The 16,851-nt window shown below is 49.0% G+C and overlaps 1 protein-coding gene across 3 annotated transcripts in view; it reads right to left on the reverse strand.

The window, feature by feature from the left end:
• The window catches only part of Ctbp2 (C-terminal binding protein 2), a 138,865-nt gene that overhangs the window by 92,469 nt on the left and 29,545 nt on the right, over positions 1-16,851 (reverse strand). For all 3 annotated transcript variants that reach the window (XM_077105487.1, XM_077105489.1, XM_077105488.1), the window contains one exon: positions 2,777-2,880. The gene's annotated coding sequence lies outside the window, so the exon portion shown is untranslated. The remainder of the gene's footprint in view (positions 1-2,776; positions 2,881-16,851) is intronic.

A 16,851-nucleotide genomic window follows, 5' to 3' on the forward strand; every position in this document is an offset into this window, starting at 1 on the left:
CTTCATAAAAAGCCACAAACCCAAATATGAAGCCTGGTATAACAGAAATCTAATGCTATTAAATTAGGACATGGTCAAAACTACCAAGAATGGCAAAAATGACATAAAAACGGTTCTAGTGCCTCGCACGTTTGCCATTCTGAATTCAGGACTTTGATGGACTTGTGGATTTTTTCATCGGCCTCCTTCTGGGTCTCCATCAGGGATCTCAACAAAGGAGTTGAAACTGTCAGGTGGTCCTTTGGAGACGATTTAGCAGCCGAGGTGTTGCTGTACTTCGACTACAGGTAGGTGGAGGGGGTGGCTGCCCGCAGAGTGGGGTACCTACTCCTGGGCATGATGTCATGCCGTAGAGCACACTCAGGCTTCCTGGAGACGTGAGAACATCATTCTGAGGGGTTTGCAAGTGTAGTCAGGGGGGAAGGTCAGCCCTGGAGCGGGGGCAGCAAGGCAACCTGTGGGCAGACTTTGGAGATCACAAGGCACCATCTCAGCACAGTGGCCAAGCTCCAATGAGGGCCAGCTCCATGACTGCTTGTCCAAAGGGCCATCCAAAACTCTTAGTCAGGTCAGGCATCCCTGGAATCCCAGCAACTTGGGAGGCTGAGGCAGGAGGATCAGCAAGTTCAAGTCAGCCTGGGCAACTTAGGAAGGTGCAGTCTCAAAACAAAAAGGGCTGGGGTGTAGCTCAGCAGAGAGTGCTTGCCCAGCTTGGGCAAGGCCGGGGATTCCATCCCCAACATGGAGGGGTGGTGGCGGGGGGGGGGGGGGTGGATAGCAACAACAAAAAGCTCTTACTCAGAAGTATGCCAGAAACCCAGGTGTGCTTGTAAGCACTGTACAGGCTGTGTCGAGGCACACTCGGGGCTCAAGAAGCATCTGCTAACGAGTGTTGGGACCTCATTCTGATACTGGATGCATTGGTAGAATAATTCTTTTCCTCTGAGATGGGGACCAGGGCTAAGCAGGGTCGTGAAGTGGCTCCAACTCGAGTCAATTGAGGATGTCATCATTCACACATGTATTTTAAAAGTACATTTTGTCCTTTTCTGCATCCTTATCTTTAGGCGAAATGGGTTTACAGTCCCAGCCTGAGTACCCATGAACACCCAGCACCTCCTCAGCAGTGCTGGCTCTCCAGGGGGGCACACCCGCGTGAGCGCAGGCAGGAGTCAGGCACTGCCGGTGCTGGCCCATGGCCTGGTCACCTCAGCAGACCTGCCCGTGACACCTCCAGCCCCAGCACTTGGCACAGGAATTCAGGCATGCCAACCCAGAGGACTGTGCCTCTGCCTGGGAATGCCGGGAAGATGCTACGAGGGATAACGGGAGCCAGGGGAAAAGGCACACGTTGGCCTTGAACGGCAAACTGGACGGCAACAGCTGAGCTACCACAATGTCCTCGTGTTCCCCTGGAGAGGCCCCAATGACCCTTCACTGTTCTAAGACGCCTAAGGGCTCCCTCTGGAAAGTACCTGGGCGTGAGGGCCACCTCTGCTGCGATGGCTTTTGCCCTGCAAACCTCGTCTAAGCATTCCTGGGGAAGGTCTCCAAGTCTCCAGGTCAAATTAAATCCTGGGGACCATCCTGGCCCACCTACTCAACTGACAAAGAAAGGTTCCATCACATGACCAGAGGAGGCCAGGCTACCTGCTCAACGTCACCATCCCGTTGGCACATCTGTAGGCGTAGGCTGGTGGCAGTGGCCTTGCCCTCTGCCTGTCTCCACCACTTGGAAAATGAGGAAGACAGCTGGCAAGACCTTCCCAGTCCCGACCCACTGTCTGCTGTGCTCAGCCTGACAGCTCAGCTCCCCAGCGGCTCATCCCGCCACACGGGATTTCAAGTTGCTAACGGCCTCCACCAACTCAGGAGGCCAGACCTGAGACAGCAGTGGAGAGCCAGGCCCTCCTCCTGGCCAGCTCCAGCGTTCTCCTGTTGGACACCAAGTAAACTGGCTTAGACTTTTCTTGCTTTTGAATGACACTGTTCATTCAAGGATAGAAGAGGGCTTTTTAAAAAGGTAGGAGAAGGAAAAAAAAAAAAAAAAATCAATCCCAAAGATGTTGCCACTTGGAGATTTTGAGTAAGACCCACATCTTGTGTGAATGGTTGAAGGCATGTTAAAACCAAACTCCAAACCCCAAACCTTGCAGCAGGTGCAGTCTGATCTGTTATCAATCAATATTCTCTCTACCACACAGGGTAGGCAGAACTGAATGCTCTCTCTTGCCTATACCCAAATTCCCAATCAACTCCCCCAGAAAAAACATTCCGTGTTAAGACAGCCCAGAGGTTAGCAAGTCTGAACGTCTAAGTTGATCTGCGAGTTGCCCTCACCAGCAAGCTGCTGTCTTTATAAAAATGTCCATTTAACTGTTTTACAAGGGGCTAGGGTGGCATGAAACCATCTCCCTAATTCATTTTTACTCTTTTTAATTAATACATCAAGAAGTCCTACCACTATTTCCACCCTGACTTGAGTTCCCTTGTAGTATAATTTCCGTTGACTTATCTCTATAGCAGCAGCAGCAGCAGCAATCACTTTACGCTGAACTGTACTGCTTCAGAGTTAATTACATGTATTTTGCTTTTGATAAATGAAAATACCAGATGCAATTAATTGAAAGACAATCAATATGATCCTGCTATTAGACATCCTGGTGATACATCCAGAGGCTGCCGCGATCCATAGTCATCAACTAATTGAAAACACGTTCCAAAGGGGGTTTTAGAAAACTGAACTTTTACCTGGAGATGTTTTACAATAACTCACCAATATAAATCTGTCTGCAAATTCTACAGTTCACGCGATGGGCTGTCCGTCTTCTTAAGGGGATACAGCTTCATTGGCTCAAAACCATTTAAGGTGGTGAAACCCTGAAAGCAAAATGAATCAAATCAGTGAGGCTGAAGCAGGGGTGTTGTTTACATCTTAGCCAGCCTTTAATTGCATCTTCCAATGCTTTTGACTCTACGCTACCAAGCTTATTAAATGGTTTCATTAAAAATACTATTTGTCTTGCTGCAGTCACACACCAGATCAAATCAACCAGTAGAGCCCCAGAAAAAATGGACTCTTTCCATCTACTGTGTCACGAAGCCAGGAGGGCAAGACCAGAAGGCCAGGTTGTGTCATCGCCAGGAAAATGTCATTTAGCTTTCTTTACATCTCCAAGTGGCAAGCAAAGGGACCAAACAATCAATACCTTCAAGCAAAAAGTATTACCAACTGTTTTGAGAAATGCAGAATTATGGAGCACACTTCATAAGCCCATGGCTTCTCAGTGCTATTAGCATAAATGCTGACAACCGTTAATCTACTGTAAGCCTGATGAACGGTTGCAGTTGTCCATTAATAGAAGGTCATTTTAACTTACTACTGGAATTGATTACTCAGTTAAGAATTCAATCCTAATGTTCAATAAAATCGCACTTTCTTAGCAAATGCAGTATGAAGTGAGGTGACGCATTAAACAGCACTCACATTTATTTCACTGTACAGGAGGAGAGAGGAAATAGATGGTACCACTCATGTCATCTAAACCACTTCCCACACACACAGAGCTGCAGGAGGAGAGAGCAACCGAGTCCCTCCTGGGGTTGACAGAAAAGGCAAAGGTCCGGGCAGCGGCGTAGCCAGGGGGCTGTTCTATGGCTTTGCAATGCAGAAAGAACTCTTCCAACATTGGTGTTGCCATTCAACAGGAGGGTCCACACAGCAAGGTGACCCTTCTCCAGCCTCAGGAGAAAGGAGAGGACTGTCACAGCCAGTCCTAGCCATGCCCCACCCCAACTTCCTTACAACCAAGACACACAAATGCCATGTCACCATGACCAGCTCTAGCTATACCCCAACTTTCCAATCATTCACATCTCAGGAAGCTATGGATTCCTAATGGTTCTCATTTAAAACAGAGGCTGAGCCCTAGGACCCAATTCTGTTAAAAAAAAAAAAATACAGGAAGAGTCACAAAGAAGGACTACAGGACCTCCCAGGTCCTCCACCCACTTCAAAAGAAAACCAGGATCCCTGTTCACCTCACTGCTTCACTTTAGGAGCGGGGCTTTGGAGTGAGACCGCCAGCTCCACTCCACAAGAGAGCCCAGGCAGGAAGGTCTCTGAGGAACCATTCCACCGAGGCTCGAAGCCCTGGTGTAAAATGGGGTCCGTCTGCATAAACCCCAAGTCCTCCCACATACCTTACTCCATCTCTGTCAATCCACGCCACATGAATAGCGGTTACACTGTACTTCTTAAAAGCTGTACAATTTTTTATTATTGTGCTGCGTTTTATATTGGGAGTTCCCTCCCAACAACCATTTTCAATCTGAGATGGGTTAAATCCACAAACGCCAACTTTGTAGACATGGAGGGTTAGTTGTGCTTGGGCAAAGGGTGATCTCTATCCCCAAAGGTATTACCCAAGATTAAGAGAGACCTCATGGTCCCAGGCACTGCACATGGCATTATAACCCCCAAATCTACAATTTAAAGAAAGTAGGGACAAAGCAGACATCCCAGCCTTTTAACATAAGAAGGGAGGGACTAGCACAGACTTTCAGTAGTCCCCAAACCTATAATGACACAATCACCAAGAACCAAGAAGCCATCTCCCGTTAAAAACAAAAACAAAAGATACTGGAAATTAAAGCCAGGGCCTTGTGCATGCTAGGCAAGCTCTATCACTGAGCTACATTCCCTTTTTATTTTATTTTATTTTTTTTGGTCTTGCTAAGTTGCCTGGGCTGGTTTCGAACTTGCTATCCTCCCAACTCAGCCTCCAGAGTGACCAGGATTACAGGTGTGCACCCCCATGCCCAAGGAACCAGGTGGGGGAGCTTCTCTGGAGAACTTCTATCCACACTCCCAAGTGCTTCTCAAAGGTTTCTACTGTTACCGCTTCCCTTCCAGGCTGCTATATACCCTGCCCATCTCCAAGTCTCTAAGTGTTAAAACACCTTGATCACATTTTATTCATCTCTGGAACAAGAGGAAATCAAAGATTTAGTTACTTGTGTAACAGAATTTATATTCCCTGCTAAGTACTACTTGTCCTAATTGGCGAGGGACTCCTTTTTCTTTTTCCAGAGTTTTGCACAAGAGACAAAAATGTTCACTGATGCACAAATATATGAAATCAGTTGTCAAAAATGTAAGGAAGCTGTCCCTTTTGGAAAGGAGGAAAAGAAATTGGGGAGGAAGATTTAGTGATTTTGTAAATTACTTCTTGATTTTAAACAAAGGTCTGAGGACAAACAAAATAACATGGTAACATCTACCTAATCTTGGTGTTGGGCACAGGCTGTTACGTGAGATCTCCACAGTAAAAAGATAATTACACAGGAAGCACAGCTGTACCTGGAGAAGGCTTCCAGAGAGGTGGCATGCCACAGAACTTCAAACTGGGGGATTCGGGGAAGCCTGTGGACTGCCAAGTGAACAGTGACGGCTTATTTAGTGGGTTAGGAACATGAAAGGACTTGGAAGACTGTCAGAATCTTTAAAGCAAGTGCCCATTGTTACTTGAAGGTCGAAAGAAGTACTTAAAAAGACTGCAGCTACAGAAAAGCTAAAAATTCAAAAATACTTGTTTCGGCAGATACTTGCTGACAGTGCAGCGTGGAGGTGTACCCCGAGGACTTGCCAGGGGAAATTTTCTTGGCAGGATCTCTCTAAGAACTTCCAGGAGGATACAACCAGATGCAGAAATGACTTAGCTGATTAAGATCACCACTGTTCCCAATGCAGCGGCTGTAGGAGCCCCAGGAGCAGGGCATCTGAATGCCAGTCGGCGTAGCCACCACGTCCAGGTTAACTGGGCTGCTTCTGGCAGAGAGGTTCTGCCTTTGGCTTATGCCACCCACCTGGGGGATCTACCAAACATCCCTTGGCCTGATGTGCTCTTCCCCCAGGGAGGACAGGGGCGCTGGCGGGCACAGGCATCCTGGGAGAGGAAGGAGCACCAGGGAAGGAGTTGGAGCCAGCAGAGCTGCTGGGTTTCTAACTTGTTCTTTTACAAAGTCAGGTATAAGAAAAACTGCATTCTAGGTGGAGATGGAATAAATACTCTTTTCTGAAACACCTCGGGAAACCTGCAAGAGCTCGTGAGGAGCCTAAGCAGATCTTGAAAAGGGACTGAGAGGCTCTGCCTGCTCATTCCACAAGGGCAGGTCCTGTCCATGAACTTAGGCCATCCTTCAGAATGGCTTCTGGCCTCTGCACGGCACTGAAGGGCAGCCGCTCACCACCCAGCCATAGACAGTGACAAGAGGGCATGCAGGCGGCTCGGCCCACCCGTATTGAGCACTGTTCAGAGTGCCCACCTACCTGCACCTACTTGGCACGGGGGATTTCTGGGGCTACTTCTCCCAACAAAGGCTTGGGTAGGCTGGCTCTTCTCAGCATGTGGGGCTTTCCTGAAACCTACTTGGATTCTTTGTCCAGACTGAGTTGCTGAGGCTTTCCAATACCCATCTACGGCCCCCGAGGCTGAGTCACACTGGCCAGTGAGCAGAGCACAGCTCAGCTTGGGCAGTTATCAGGAGCAAGGTCTTTAAGAGGCAATGTGGACAGAAGGAGGTGGCCCATTTGACTTGCTCATGTCTTCCCCGAGACCCTCACAGATCCAAGGGCTCAGACATCTTTTACTACTTAAAGCAGATAGGAGTTCACAAAGTCATCCCTTAAGCAGTACAAAGTTACCACAAGAGCCTTGGAAGGGGCCCAGGGAAGAACCCTGTATGCGAGGCAGGGTGGCATTCCGGTTTGGTTGGCGCACGGGGAGAACCAAGAAACTGACCCTGTCCAGTGCAGGGCAAACTGTCTGCCACATGGCACCGTAGACTGACCACGGCCGCTCCTATAACTCGATTCCACTATGGCCTCATGGTCAATAAGCCATGTTGATTAACTTTGAAACAATTATCCTTCCTTGGGGGCAGGGGTCCTGAAAGCCATTCTGTCCACAACCCTCTACAGCCATCCTTACAGCCATCCTTACATCCTCTACAGTCGACCCTTATCATGCCCCTTGTCCCACGATTAGAATTCCAGAAGGAAAATGTCCTCCAGGCAGAAACTTTACCTACACAAGCTCTTTGAGAAGTGCTTATGGAAACCTAGAGAGATTAAATGTACTCAGCTGGTTTTAGGTGAAGACTGGAAAGGCCCAACAGCCAGAATTTGAGAGCTCTGGTCTTGAGCGCGAGGACAGCCATGGAACGCTGGCAGGCACGACTTGGGACTCTGCCATGTTCTTAAGGAAAATAAAATAGGATAGTGCTTGGGTGTTGTCTCAGATGCAGCCAATTAACCCTGCTCTGTAGGTCTCTCGGCTGTTGACTTGTGGACGCCACAGAGCCCAAGGCTGCCGGGCAGGCCAAGGCCAGGTGAGGGGAGAAGCTGCCTGGTGGCCGTAGCTGGGCCTCAACCCACTGGAGCGCCCTATGCCGAGGCTCCAGGAGGGAGAAACAAACGAGGGCGTGGGAACAGCAGATGGGAGGGCTTGGCAGCACCAGAGAGGAACACGGAGCGCAAATTGATAAATGGGTGCTGCCGATCAGGGCTGGCGCTGGCCAAGTTTTGAAAGGGGAAAAAAAGGATAGATCCATGAGCAGCAGCCCACACAATGACATCACTCGGTGAACTCAAGCTGTGTTCCCACACCCCAACTGCCCAGCTGGCGGGAAAGCAAGAGCAGCTGCTGCGGCTGCGTGCGCCGACGGCGGCTCCCAGAGGCCTGGCCAGGCCCCAGGTCGGCCCGTAAGTGGGGGTGCCATGGGCCTATTCACAGCGGCACAGCCACCTCAGCAGACCAGAATGGCGAGGAGTACCTGCCTACCAGAGGGACGGGTCTCCGCCAAGTGGTCCAACACAAGGAAGCCTCAACCAAACTTACCAGGCTGGGGGTCCACCCCTACCCCCCAGAGACCCAAAGGGGCATGTCTCTGGCCTTTTACATCTCCAAACAGTAACCCAACCAGACAGCCACCGGGTGAGGCGCCCACACCTGTGACACGGCCGGGAACTATCTCAGAAGGAATGGAGGGCAGAGATGAGCCCAGGAGTCTAGGAGAAGTCCGTGACTACTAACGAACTGGGGCGTCCCGACAGGAGGTGTTTCCAAGTTCCTCCCACCAGGCCCCCATGACACCAGTCCAGGGGGATGGGGGTGGGGGCAAGGAGCAACAGACGGTCAGCAGAAGGAGGGGTCGTCAGCACACTAACCAGCACAAGGCGAGATGGAACCTCTGTGCCCACAAGCTTGACTCCAGAGGGGACCATCCAACAGCGGGACACTTCCTGATCTTCAGGCTCTGGAGACAGTCTATAAGGCAGACCCCTCATGCTAGTGGGAAGGGCACTGGATATCTCGCAGTGGGCAACATCTCTGAAAAGTTTAGCCCCTGCTCCACTGACCCCCAACAACAGGGGAGGAGATGATCCTCCTCTGATAAACTAGTGCTACTCAGGATACTATTTTCTACATCATACATTTTGATCTTGAAATCATGCAATTAAAAAATTTACAGACACGGGAAAAAAATAACTATAGGTCAAATGGAAAACGAAATACAAAACATATTCAAATCTTATATTTAGAAATATTCTTCAGTGAATTTCACTTTCTAATATATACATATATGCATAAGAGGCAGAAAATATACCCAAAGTGTTGTTTCTCCATGCTAAGATTGAAGAGAATTTTTAAAATATATAACATAAAAATAATTTAATTTAGTCCCCCCCCCCCACCCGCATACTCTCCTGTATTTCTCCACGTTTTACAAAGAGCATGATTTCCTACAATCTGGAAAAGGCTGTGGGCTACTAGGTCAGGAAGCAGGACAATGCTGAAGGGGAGACACTGCCCAGGTTGTCCCTGCAGGCTCCCAGCCGGGGTGAGCCCCATCAGGACACAGGTGGCACAGCTGCACTCCCCACCAGGTAGGTTTCCAAAGCAGTGTTCTTCCATCCTCCTGCCAGGTTCAAGGTCCAAGTTCACCCTACAAACTACACATGGATGCTGCTTTTGAGACTTTCAAGGCAGAAGGCAGAATCCCAATGGCCAAGCAACCTGAGAAAGAATGGTGGCTGACAGGCACTGTGGGAACCCCTCCAGCCAGCGGGTGGCTACAGGGCCCAGCAGGTCTCAGGGGCTTCGGAAAGGCGGACCTCTCAGCGGGCTCTAGCCAAGCTCTCCCCGTGGATTGAACTGCAGCAGAATGAGCAGGAAGAAGCACTAAGAAAAGCAGGAAAGCTCGGGAATCAACTCCAAAATCCCTCAACAAGAGGGATCAACAGGCCACATGGGAAATACTGACCAGGAACACACAGATGGGTAAAATGAATGCAGCCAGGTAAAAATAGGCTCTGGTCACCTTACCATAGCCCTTCACATGGCAGTAAAGGCCAGGTTGCCTGTCCTATCCACCATTTCAGGTGTTCACCTCCTTGACAACAAAGACAGGATCCAATTTTTACTCAGAGACCAAGCAGCAGTCAAGAACACTGGGGTCCCAGATGCAGGGACCTGAAATCCCAGTGACCGAGGCAGGAGGACTGCAAGTTCAAGGCCAGCCTTAGCAATTTGGTGAGACCCTCTTTCAAAATACAAAATAAAAAGGACTCCTGGGGATATAGCCCAGTAGTAAAGTACCCCCGAGTTCAATTCCTAGGACATTTAAAAAATGAACTTGGGCTGTGCATGGTCAACATTATTGGCCTGAGTCCAGGATGTAGTCGTGTGGTTATCCATGCCTCTGGTTCCCTGGTGGGAATGGGATGCCATAATGCCGTGAAGTGCTCAGCCTAAAACCAGCACACCAGAAGCCCCAAAACATTAGCCCTCTCGTTTAACAGAAGCTTCCCTAATATGGCTACGTGGACTGAAGAATCCAGAGCCCCGGAAAGAAAGAAAGGCTGAAAGAAATTCACCCTATTTGATTTCAAAGTAAATTAAGGCTTGAATTGAAAATGAAGACCATCGCTGTCCTCGAAGGCAGCAGCCTCAGAGATTGTCCTTATTAAGAGTCCATTCCCAAACCAGGTATACCAGAGACCAGCATACAAAGAAATTCTGTAAATATGGACTCCAGTGACGCCCCCCAAGGACCTAACTCAATGCTATTTCCTCTGGAAGCAACAAAATGAGTCACAGTGCCAGGGGAGTGCTATGAGACCCGGGAATGGGGAACGGGTCCAGGTCACCAGCCAGGCACGGCAAGGGCAATCCGCCTTGACTCAGTCCTTTCCGTTCCCCACCAACACCCTTAAGTGGACCAACACACTTAAGTGGACCAACTGCAGATGGCAACCAGAGCAGGCCGACCTCCCCCACGTGAGGGTCCCAGATACAGATGCTGCTGTCTCTCACCCAGAGGGATCTGGGGCAGGGAGAGAGGTCAAATGCCCAACTGTCCCATTACCCACCTCGCCACGTGAGCCCATCTCAGGCACCAAATGGGCTTTCTTGTTCTGTCACCTAACATTCCCCAAAAGGGCACAATGCCCAGAAGCAGGGCTGGCTTAGCAGTCTCCCTGCAGCCAAACAGCAAACAACAAAAACCAAAACCTGCAGAGCCCCTCCAGCAGAGGGAACCTGGGAACACTGTGAACACCGTCCACTGATTCGAGCCTGACCCAGCCTGCACACAGCCATTACTCAGTTGCATTTCAAGGACAGACACCCTTTAGCTCGGATGTTCATGAGGGCCATAATTCAGAGAGGCTGTCCTCACTCCCTGGATGAACATGTAAATACACATGTACTTTCAGAACACAGTGCAAGGGAGCCTTCTGGAGAAGATAGGCGGCTGATGCATTGGCTGTGAAGGGGATTCTGGAGATCCACTCTTACTCCAGCAGCCACAGCCATGCAGGGGAGAGGGCTTCTGCCTGAAGAGCCAAGGTGACAGCCTCTGATGGCTTAGCACACGTGCCTCCACAAATATTCGTGGAGCATGACCGCTAATGAACAAAGTGGACTTGATTATAAATTCATCCAAAATTGGGTTTCTTCACATATTTCAGCCAATGTGTAAAAGCACTCAGAGGAACAAAACAAACTAAAGGTGCTCTTTGCTGGTCCCTAAACCAGACAGCCCATCCTGATGCAAAGCTGCCCTGGGCATCACCCCATGGACCCCAAGCAAGCAAGGGCCCTGGAACACTCAGTCTCCATGATGGATTTCCAGCTGCCCAGAGCTCCGGTGTGAGACCGAGTCACAAACCTGCAGGGTGGGACACTCCTCATCAGCACAGACACAAACCAGGGACACGAGCAACCTGAATGAGTCTCCAAGGGAACGAAGCTAGACAAAGCTGATCTTCAAAGGCTATGTGATTCCATTTGTGTAGCATTCTTTTATGACAAAAATTAAGAGCTGGAAAACATATTAGGGGTTGCCAGGTTCAGCACTGGGAAGGGGAAAGACAATCCAACTCCCGAACTTTGAATGTGTGGGTCAGTTTCAGGTATAATGAGCCATGTGCCAGTCTAGGACTGTCCTATTCACCTGAAGGGGGTGTGGTTACAAAAGGCTAATTGGGGACTCTTGGGGTGATACATACAGGAACTTACATATGTGACAATATTGTGCAGAACTAAAGATACACCCAAGTGCATACTTGTAACACCAGGGAAATAGTATTTGAGGGTAGGAACAGTGTCAATTTCCAGGCTGTTACAGTTACACAATGTTTCTTTCCACTGAGGAGCTTCAGGAGCTGGGTGAGGGATCTGGGTTTACTTCAAAATAACAACTTTAAAGACGTAACATGGAAGTTGGTCCTGTTTTTTGATTATTTGTGTAGTTTGGCTTATGCTGACAAGTAGGGCACCTCCTTCCTTTAGTGGCCACCAGGAGCTGGCCTTGTTGATACTGCTAAGGCACCGGGCTGGGACAGGTGTCTTTTAGCTCCCGGGGCCCAGAAGAGCTCCCAACTCCTGAACGCTGGCCTTCTCTTGCTGACGCTGGCCAAGATGCCTGCCTGCTGCTTCAGTTCTTTCCTGGGAACAGGCACAAATGCCCAGCTTGCTCTCTCCCAGCAGCTACCAGCCACCCAGGGCCACACCCGACAGATGGCGCCTTCCCTGGCAGAGCAGCCTGGGGAGGAGGAGAGAAAACCAGCCCAGGGTGTCTCCGTGCTGGGCAGGTGGGCCACTCTGGACTTCTGATCCAGCCTAGCTGAATCGAAACCTCAGGCAGCAGGCTGGAACAGGCCAGGACCATCCGGCTGACACACACAGTTGTACGCGGGGCTGGCCAGCTTCCAATACCCAGCTCGTTCAAAGAAAGTTCTCGAGCTGGGGCGTCCCAGCAGATGACCAGGATCAGGAGAGCTGCCTGCCATAGCTCTGCCCCTGCTCTTGCAGCAGCCTGGGGACCTGGCTGGTGCCTGTGGACTCCACATCAGCCTTTTGTACCAGGGGAAAGGTCCGCCGTGGGGCCAGTGCCCAGTCTGTCCTCCCAGAGCCTCTGGGGCCTCCCTTTTAAGGAGAGCTGGCTTTCTCCGCCGAAGCTCGCAGTCACTCCCTGCTGATTCAAAGAATCCAAAGGAAGAAAATTACAGGAGTGCCTTCCCTATTTCTGCCTTTATTGTCTTCAGGGTTACACTTTTTCCAGTTCCTTCGACAGGAGTTTATCCTCACTAACTCCCAGCAACAGCAATGAAAACACCCCCATCCCCCATTCAAATGCACACCCACATGCACATGGGTGGACAAAAACCTTTTCAATAATACTATTTTCCAGATTCAATAAACCCTTAAATGGCCATTTACTCAAAGATCTCAAACCGCTTTCAAATCAGCACTGCTCAGCTTCAAAGCTCTTGAGAAAAAAAATAAATAACCAGTGAATCTCCTCCACACGAATAAAAATTACATTCTACATAAATTAAATATATAATTTGATTAAACATGTTTATGTCTTTGTGATGACATTTAAAATAGAAGTAATCATTTTCTTTTTTAAAAGAAAAACTCTTTCAAATATAATTCGAAGCTGTCAAACCAATCTTCTGCTACAGATCTTTTAAATGTCACATACCTTCAAAAGGGGATGGCAGTTTCCTTTTAAATATGCAATTCCAAACAGTGTGTTCTGAATCAAGAATGTATTAAAATACACCGCTGGCATTTATCCCGATTTAAGTATCGCCCTTTCCCCCTCCCGATTTGCTCAGAAGCATAGCACTGTGGCATCTCTCCCCAGGACAACTCGGGGCTGTCAGTGCCACCGCCACTGGCTGTAATCACGGGGTTGAACACCAAGTCACACTCCTAACACCTTAGGGGGGCAAAGGTGTCCTCTGATGATTCTACCCGTTTCCCTCCCAGATGGCTCGCTGAACTCTGTGTAACCCAATTTTGGCACAGCATCAACGGCCTGATTGTAAGACAGTGTTAATCAGATGCAAGGAAAACTCGGAACTCATTCTCATAAGTCAATGACCTACATATTCAATTGCTTATTCGCCATCTCGGTAGCAAACACTGTGCTATATTTAAACGCAGAGTACAGATCTATCTTTCTTCTAAAAGGCTTAGAGAGACAGATAAGCTTACACTCCAGCCCTCCTCTCCTCAGCACAGGGAGGGCAAATCTGTCAACATCAAATGTTTAGGGGACCCTGGAGAGAACACATTGTCTATCTCTCTGCTGTTTGGATAGAGAGGTATGAGAGGCCTTTTTTTTTTTTTTTTTGTAAGCAGCAAACATGAGTCAATGCTTCTATGGAACTTAAGGAGCCTGAGGTAGGGTTAATGCTGCCTCCCAGCATCTGGCAAAAATATGTGGGGTATACCGAGTGCCCAAAGAAGTCGAGATAGTGACAGGATGTGAACACTTCTTAACTGCAGTCCCCCGGCAATATCTGAGTCATCTTGGAGCCAGCAGGGGCAACAGCAAAAGCAGTAGAGATCTCTTGACATCTGGAGCAGGGAAGCACAGCTCAGGAGCTGGCTGCTCACATCTCTTGGTATCCCACCCAGATCTGATGAAGTGTGGGCATGTCGGCCCCCCACCCAACATTCAAGGGTGATCCTGGAGGTGTAGGGCAGAGCACCGAAAAAGTCAGCTGGACAATCAGCCCCAGGCCAAAGCAGGCACCCCCTAGCTGGGAAGGGGAAGCTGCACCCAGGACCTGGCCCTGCACAACTCCAGGGGAGCCTTTCACATAGTCTGTGGTGCAGAGGTGCTGGGGAGAGGGCTGGATGGGATTGCTTCAAATTGAAGTTGGAATTGGTCAAGCTGGGTGGCAAATGTTGTGGGGCCAAGGGCAAGTAACTAAGCCTCTCGGAGCTGAGGCTAACTGCCACCAGGCAGAGGAGAGGAGGGATGCAGCCAGAGATGCACCAGGGTTCCATGTAAAGCCAGGCAGCCATGAAACTTATTGAGTCTCAAAAGTCACTGGGGCTTGAAGGAAATCCAGAGGGTGGAAAATTAAGAGTTGGGAAGAAGACTCTCCTCCTCTTAGGATTCAGACAAAAGTCCCTACTTGGATGGCAAACCCTGCTCCCAGGACATGGACAGGAAGGTCCAGAAAACACTAAAGTCACACCCCACGAGGTGACACCAAAGGCAGAAAGTCACAGATGACCAGAAAGACAGGGTCGTGCACGGTCCATGCATAGCTCTTTAAAGCACTTGTTCCCTTCCCTGTGAGGCCAGATGTCCTTGCTCTCCTCTCCTTGGGCGGCCCCACGGGACTGTCACCACCTCTCACAGGTGACAATGTTCCCTCGTGTGTGACCCTTACTATCCTTACTCCAGTTATTCCCAAGGTAGACACACAGCACACCCACGTACCTATGTACGTACACACAGAGTAATGATTTGACTTTACAATGGTGTAAAAGTGATTTGCCTTCAGTAGAAGCTGTACCTTAAATTTGAAATTCTGAACTCTTCCTGGGCTAGTGATACGTAGTTCAATCCTCTGACGTGGAGCTGGGCAGCAGGATTGGGCCTCAGCTCCCCAACAGACACGGCAGATACAAATGTTTTTTTTTTTAGAAGGGAATAGACCCACATCAACTGACAAGCTCCTCCAGGTGTTTCAAGTTCTATCACGAATCAAAAGATATTCCTAGCTGAACGGGGAGGCACAGGCCTATAATCCCAGCAACTCAAGACACTGAGGCAGGAGGATGCTAAGTTTGAGGCCAGCCTGAGCAACTTCGCAAGGCCCTAAGCAACTTGGTAAGATCCTGTCTCAAAAAAAAAAAAAAAAAAAAAAAAAAATTTTTTTAAAGGCCTGGGGATGTGGCACTGTGGTAAGAGCCTCTGGGTTCAATCCCTGGTGTTTAAAAAACAAACAAACAAAAATACCTAGAAAGGCTCCTCACAGAATGGCCTCCCCTAAAATGTCCCTCTGGCCACAGGTATGGAATGTCACCAGGTCCCGGGCTGTGACAAGGCTTATACAGCAGCTGCCATCCCTCTACACCGCTCCCCATACCAAGGCACTTATCTTAGGGTCAGCTCAGTGACACATCCTGGATATCCCTAAACTCAGAGCTGCCCCCCACCCCATCTGTTTATAGCCAAGTGTATCAAAATTTGCAGTTGTTTTATGTGTATCTTTTTTTAAAAGTCAACTCTGGTCCTCATCCAATCTCATCCCCTCTTACAGCATTTTTTTTTTTTAAGTCCTCAAAGCACTTTCTCGAAAGAGGAAGGTTATAAATAAGTAAAACAGCATCCACTCAAGAGGACACTCTAGGAGCCCTGTAAAACACGCCTCTGAAAGTAACGGCCCCAGAGAGACTTGGGTAAGCTGGCAGCAGCGACTGGAGGCTGCAAGGCCAGCTAGCCAAGGCCTGGGGCCCTGGATGGCCCAGGTCACAGTGTGGCTGAACAGGTGGCCCTGTTCAGAACCCCTGCTTAGCCACTGTCCTCACGGTTCTGAGGCAACCTAGAAATACAAGTGCTCCCATGTGATCATCGGGGGCTCCAAGGCCAACTCCTGTCAGTCATGAATGTAAACGGTGGACAGAGATATTAAACAGACGCAGGACCACACCAAGAACCAAAGGGCCACAAGACCCTCCCTCTGGACTTACTGGTGTCAAGCTTTGTTGGAAAGCAAGGTGGCGTGGGCCACAGGGGAGCAGCGTGGGCCAGGGACTGATACCCATTCTGAAAACTCCGACTACAGAGGAGCAGGTGCCAGTTGGCTTATCAGGGAATGGGTGTGTTTTCTGGGGTGGGGAGTCCTCAGCCCACCTCCAGCATAGCAAAAAGTATAAAACCTGCACCATCTTGGGTGGTGGGAATAAGGGAGAGCATGGGGCTCCAGCCACTTATACCTGCAGGAAGCCAACATTCTGATTAAAATTTTAAAAAGTAGCTCTAAATTCCATGATTAGTCTTAGAAGATTTCATGCTTCCACCAAACAGATTTCTGGGCCATGGAGTAGGTATCTATGTCCACAAAAATGTTCATAAATGGTTTGTAGCAGTAGTTTCTTTTTTAACGTTTTATTGATTTATTTAATTAAATGTGGTGCTGAGGATCAAACCCAGCACCTCACATGTCTAGGCAAGCGCTCTGCTGCTGAGCCCCAGCCCCAGTAGCAGTTTTATTCAGAAACCAAACCTTAAAAACAGACCAAATGTCCAAAAATAGGTGAACAGGTCAAGAGGCTAGTAAATTCGTTCAATGGAATATTACTCAGAGGTGCAGAGGAACAAGCAACCTAGATAGGCCCAAACGGGCTTTTACATCTAGAAAACATTGATTGAAAAAGGCTCTAGGCAAACAGGTGTGCATGGTACATAATAAGCACATCACAGATATACACTATGAATGATGTGTCTATATTATACATTCTATGGAAT

Source organism: Callospermophilus lateralis, chromosome 15, assembly GCF_048772815.1.
Source record: "Callospermophilus lateralis isolate mCalLat2 chromosome 15, mCalLat2.hap1, whole genome shotgun sequence".
In the NCBI taxonomy this organism is placed as follows: Eukaryota; Metazoa; Chordata; class Mammalia; order Rodentia; family Sciuridae; genus Callospermophilus; species Callospermophilus lateralis.